This window comes from Mus musculus, chromosome 5 (assembly GCF_000001635.26).
Source record: "Mus musculus strain C57BL/6J chromosome 5, GRCm38.p6 C57BL/6J".
In the NCBI taxonomy this organism is placed as follows: domain Eukaryota; kingdom Metazoa; phylum Chordata; class Mammalia; order Rodentia; family Muridae; genus Mus; species Mus musculus.
This window is the reverse complement of record NC_000071.6, coordinates 132,862,432-132,868,569: the sequence shown is the minus strand read 5'-3', so window position 1 is coordinate 132,868,569 and position 6,138 is coordinate 132,862,432. Positions and strand designations below refer to the sequence as shown.

Genomic DNA, 6,138 nt, shown 5'->3' with positions numbered 1-6,138 from the left:
TCATACCTAAGAAGACTATGAATCAAAAACAGGGTAGGAAGTGGGACAGGACTATGATCTTCAAGCACTGCTTCTTTTATCATCAACAGACTTCCCAGAAACACCCCACTCCCAAGGGTTTTACAACTTTCTAAAATATGACTAGTTGAGACAAAATTCTCAAATACATGATCCCATGGTGTGGTGGCGTGAATATGCTTGGCCCATGAGAAATGGCACTATTAGGAGGTGTAGCCTTGTTGGAGTAGGTGTGGCCTTAGAAGAATTCCATCACTGTGGGGGTGGGCTTTGAGGTCCTTTGCTCAAGGTCCACTCAGTGCAGAGGAGACCCTCCTGCTGTCTGCCTGCAAAAGGAAGTCTTCCTCCTGGTTGCTTTCAGATCAAGATGTAGAAATCTCAGCTCTTCCAGTATCATATCTGCCTGCATGCTGCCATGCTTCCCACCATGATGATAATGGACTGAACCTCTGAGCCTGTAAGCCAGTCCCAATTAAATGTTTTCCTTTATAAGAGTGGCCTTGGTCATGGCATCTTTTCACAGCACTGGAAACCCTAACTAAGACACATGGAATACGTGGCACACTGAAACCACAGCAGTTCATATACGCACGCCAGGCTGGAAGACGAGAGCAATAACAACAAAACTAAGCAGGTGTCTTAGTGTGTTTTCTGTTGCTATTCACAGAATTTCAGAAGCTGAGTAGTTTGTAAAGAATAAATATCCCCCTGGCAATCGGCATAGAGATACCTTATTGGTGGTGGTGTTCTTAGTCAGGGGCAGAACAGATGGCCGTTTTTTGTTAATTCTAGCTTGATGCCTGACTTGGTGGCCAAAGATGTTTTATGCCTAGGACACATAAAATTCAAATCAAATTAAATCCAGGCAGTGCAGCACAGGAGGAGAAAGACAGAGACCTGTGTACCATGTGGTGCAGACAGGAAAGATGCCCACAGACCTGCCCTCTGCCTCACAGCACAAGTGGGCCATAGACACACAGAGCCCTGCCTACTGCTGTGCATTGCAGTGGTGGATGAGGAAGACAGACAGAGACCTGCAAACTACCATGCCAGCCACGGACCTGTCCTCCAGGCCTGCCATCCATGTGGCTAGCCTGCTGTGGGAGCCAACACAAGGTGTGAATATGCAGTGGATAGATGGGAGAGAAAGAGAAGTGGAGCAGCTTGAGCATTATGAAGAGAGATGCAACTGGAGACTCAAGGGTAGAGAGGAGTAGCCTGTTGTGAATGGCTGGTCCCACCACCCAGAGCCATCGTGAGAGTCCAGCCCAGGCTGCTGCTGAGGGCCATAGGCAAGGATCTGTGTCCATGTCCATGGATCATATCACTGCTAGAGAACATGGGGCTGTCCATCATTGGGGCTACTGCAGGGGACCACATGGCTATCCCAGAGAGCTGTGCAGAGCTGTCTCTGCTCCTCACTGGTTGTGGCACTCTAGAGAGCTGGACCCACCTCTTCCCATCAGCAACACTGGGTAGAATGAGAGAACAGAAAATGTTTCTGCTTCTCACCCAGGCAACAGAGGGGAGCTGGTTCTCATGGCAGGGGTGTGGATGAGCCATCCTTAAGGGTGTGAGTGTGGAAGAGCTGAGGCCACCCCTCATCTGCTGCAGGGTGCCACAGGAGCAGAGAGGATGCCTCACTCCACCTTTAGTGGTCAAAAAAGCTGCCCACCAGGTCATGAGCACTGGAGAGCTATCTCTGCCCCTTGCCAGCTGCAGAACTCAGGAGAGTGGGCTCTGCACCTTGCCTGGGCAACAGTGAGCTGGTCCCGATGGCAAAGGCATGAGGAACCAGTCCCAAGAGTTACAGCAGCCCCTCACTGGCTGCAGTGCTTGGGAGAGTAGACCCCCAACCTTGACTGGACAGCACAGTGGAAGAGACATGAAAGTGGGAGAGCTGACCCTGCCTTCTGACAATGGCAGCATTGGGTGGCCTAGCTGGAGCAGTGCTGGAGAGCTCCCCCTGCTCTCCAGATAAGTAGTGCAGATAAGGGTGAGCTTGCTCTGCTGACCAGTTCAGCTACCGCCCAGGCCCAGGTCCAGGGCTCTGAGTTGGCCCACCTCAAAATCTATATCATCTGTAAATGGTTGGGATACGTGACAGGGCCAGTCCTGCTGATCCAAAGCTGCAGGAGCTCCATGATATGGAGTAGCAACAGGATTACCTGGAGGAGGCCCAGTGACACCGATGGGGTTACAGAAGCTGGAGATCTTGAACCAAAGCAGTGACTCGTTGTAATGAACAATTGCAAGAGAAGCTGTGTGAACAGAGGAATAAACTCTGGGACACACTGGGACACACCAGTTTCCATGATGAGTTGTTTTTATGCTTTGGGGGGTGTGTGTGTGTGTGTGTGTGTGTGTGTGTGTGTGTGTGTGTGTGTGTTTATGTTTTACTTTGGGGAAGAGTTTGCAAGGGTGAAGGGCAGATAGGGGGTGGGGAGATGAGTGGTACTGGGGTGAATGTTGTGAAACTCATGAAGAATCAATATTTTTGTTTCTAGGAAGTAGGAACTCCAATGACTCAGTGATGGCACCGTTTTCCTTCGTTTGAGGCCTTAATAACATGACAGGAGGCAACAAGGTAAAGGTCTAAGTTTCTTTTCCTGTCGCTTTGATAAAACACCCTAAACAAAGCAACTTAAGGGAGGAAGGGCTAACCTTAGCTCTCAGTCACAAGCTAACCTTAGCTCACAGTCACAGGCTACAGTCCACCTTGGCGGAGAAGTCAAAGTGCTGGGAGATTGATGCAGCTGGTCACATTACCTACATAGTCAGAAGAGAACAACAAATAATGCATGTGTGCTAGCGTCCAGACCGGCTTCTCCTGCCCACAGTTAAGATGAGTCCTCTCATATCATTTACCATAATCAAGATAATCCCCCATAAGCATATCCAGAGACCCTTCTTCCAGGTAACTGGGTCAACTTGGAAATAAAACTAACCACCACAGTAAATGACCGTCTTAGAGAGAGGTCCCTTTCATCTCAAATACAACCTTCCAACAACTCGTGCTAATGAAGGCAGCATCGACATACTCATTCAGATGGAGTTTCCACGACCTAAACATCTCCCAACAGACCTCATCTCTCGACATTCCACATTAGGGAATTGAGCTTTCAATATTTAGAAATTACAGGGAACATGTAAATCCATATTTTCAAAAACTCATTTCCTCCTAAGTCACAGAGATTATAACTCACAGGCCAGAGTCATGGTGTCTCTGCTTAAGTTGAAGATGGCTAGGCAGAAGAGAACCATGGGTCAAGGATGCAGGCTGAGTTGGCCAACTAAATAGGACAGCTGTAAGAGTCAGAATTGATCTATGAAAGATCAGGATCAGCACAATAAGGTGTAGATGAAAAGACGGGGTTCAAGACTCAGGGCTCGGCCTAGATAATCCTTTCTAGGTAAAAACAAGTACATGTGGAACTCCTCTTTTGAATTATATTTTTAATTTATTTTTTGAAAATGTTACATGTTTATACATTGCATTTTGATCTTATCTACACCCCCCACCCCTACTACCTTCCTTTAATCCCTCTTGGGCTCTCACAATTTGCATGAGCTACAGAAATGAACTGACAAATACATTCACTTAACACCACACAGAGAGCCAAGTGTACACTCAGCAGTTGGATGGCAGAGAGATCATCATGGGTTGCGGTGGTCCTTTTGTTTCTTTTTTAAAATATGTAATAAGTACACTTTGTCCCATTTGTTTAGTTGGCAGGGATATATACACACACATCCATGCATATAGAAGTCAGAGGACAACTTTTGTGAGTCAGCCTGCTCCTCCATGTGGGTACCTAAAATTGAATTCAGGTTGTAGGGCTTTGAAGCAAGCCTTTTCCAGGCAAGCTGTCTCCCTAGCCCTTCCTTCAATTATGTTAGTGCTGTTTGTGGATGTGTTTGTGTTCATTTTGTTTTAAGACATGGTCTCTTTATATACCTTAGGCCAGTCATGAATTCTTGATTCTCTTGTGTCCGTCTCCTAAATACTGAGATTTTGGGTGTGTGCCACCCTATTTTGTCTGGTTGATTCATTTCAACCAAAGGATTTGTTACCAGAATTCAAGTCCACCCCCAACAAGCCACTGCCAATGAGTTCATAAATTCTACCTCATTTCAGTCAGAGGCCAAAGGTCAACCTCAGATCTCATTCCTCAGGCATGATCCTTCCCACATTGGTTTTATGAGATGAGGTCTCTCACTGACCTTGAGCTTGCCAAGTAGGTGAGGCTGGACAGCAAGCCCCAAGATCTACCTGTCTTTGCCTCCCCGGCACTAGGACCATAAGGGTGCACTGCCACACCCAGCTGTTTTAACATGTGTTTCAGGAATTAAACTTGGGTCCTCTTTATTGCATGACAAGCATGTTACCAACTGAGTTACCTCACCAGCACTTAGTGTTCCATTTTTAAAACCCTATACCCATCACAATGCTTCAAATCAGCACGTTGTTACTAGAAACGTCTGTCATTTGCAAGGTTGAAATCATATTTCTTTACATTGAACTCTCTCCAGCCCTGGACAGGATGGGAAATCCTCGCTCTTAGCGTGAACTGGAATGAAGGTTGCTTTAAGTTGCTAAGATATACAGTCCGTGGGGGCTGTTGAATCAGGCCATCAATTTTGCCTGCTATAAAAGGTTACTCTCTCCCTGCCTTTCAGTTTTGCCCTTTCAGCTCTGCACAGGTCACCACTGAATTTCTGCCTTTAGAAAAATTTAGCATAATGGCTTGTCTGGCACAATGATAGGTCTAGAAAGTTCAGAGAAACTCTTGCTACAAGGTCCTTTAGGACCCATGATAGACAAAGAACAACTTCTTCCTTTCCCTGCTAACTGGAAAGCCATCTTTCCTCCACCACCCTGCCTCTGTCTCCACATGACCCAATTTGTCCAGTATACAAATTATGCATCAATCAGCTACTGCTGCATAACAAATATCCCCAAAGCATTTACCTGTCAGCAGCGAGCATTTATTTCTCTTTTTTTCCCTAGGTGCTAGGTTAGTGGCCTTTTAAGACAAAAGGCCCAACTCAAGAAGCCCTATCAGGCTACACTCAGTCACCTGGGCCAATCTGCCAATCGAAGAGATGAAAAATGTCAGGAAAACTGATCAGTTGGTTGAGCCCTCGCTTCGTACCCCGAGGACCTGAGTTTGACTAAAAACAAAGCAATTTTGTGACTCACAGGTACCTATAATCCCAGGGCTGGGAAGAAGGAAACCAGAAGGATGCTTGGGGTTCATTGACCAGCCAGTCTAGCTGAATCATCAGGTTCCAGGTTCAGGGAGAGACCTTGTCTCAAAAAAAAAATGCAGAGGGGCTGGAGAGATGGCTCAGTGGTTAAGAACACTGACTGCTCTTCCAGAAGATCTGAGTTCAATTCCCAGCACTCACATGGCAGCTTAGAGCTATCTGTAACTCCAGTTCCAGGGCACCCAATACCCACATACATACATACATACATACATACATACATACATGCATGCATGCAAAACACCAATGAATAAATAAATAAATAAATACCTCACACAGACATGCATGCAGTCAAAACAGTGCAGAAAGAAAGAGAGAGAGAGAAAGAGAGAGAGAGAGGGAGGGAGGGAGGGAGGGAGGGAGGGAGGAAGGAAGGAAGGAAGGAAGGAAGGAAGGAAGGAAGGAAGGAAGGAAAGAAGGAAGAGAAAGAAATGTCTCACACACACATACATCCAAGCAAAACACCAATCAATCAATCAATCAATCAATCAATAGGTATCCATCCCATAATCAGCTTCCAAACGCTGACACCATTGCATACACTAGCAAGCGTTTGCTGAAAGGACCCAGATATAGCTGTCTCTTGTGAGACTATGCCGGGGCCTAGCAAACACAGAAGTAGAGGTTCACAGTCAGCTATTGGATGGATCGCAGGTCCCCCAATGGAGGAGCTAGAGAAAGTACCCAAGGAGCTGGGGGGATCTGCAACCCTATAGGTGGAACAACAATATGAACTAACCAGTACCCCCCGGAGCTCGTGTCTCTAGCTGCATATGTATCAGAAGATGGCCTAGTTGGCCATCAGTGGAAAGAGAGGCCCATTGGTTGTGCAAACTTTATATGCCTCAG

General features: G+C 46.6%; 1 non-coding gene across 1 annotated transcript; it reads left to right on the top strand.

Annotated features, from left to right (window-relative positions):
• Window positions 1-721: 721 nt before the first annotated feature.
• LOC115490285 lies at window positions 722-860 on the top strand. The gene has a single exon (XR_003956087.1). It is a non-coding gene; the product is annotated as a small nucleolar RNA SNORA48 (small nucleolar RNA).
• Window positions 861-6,138: the final 5,278 nt, after the last annotated feature.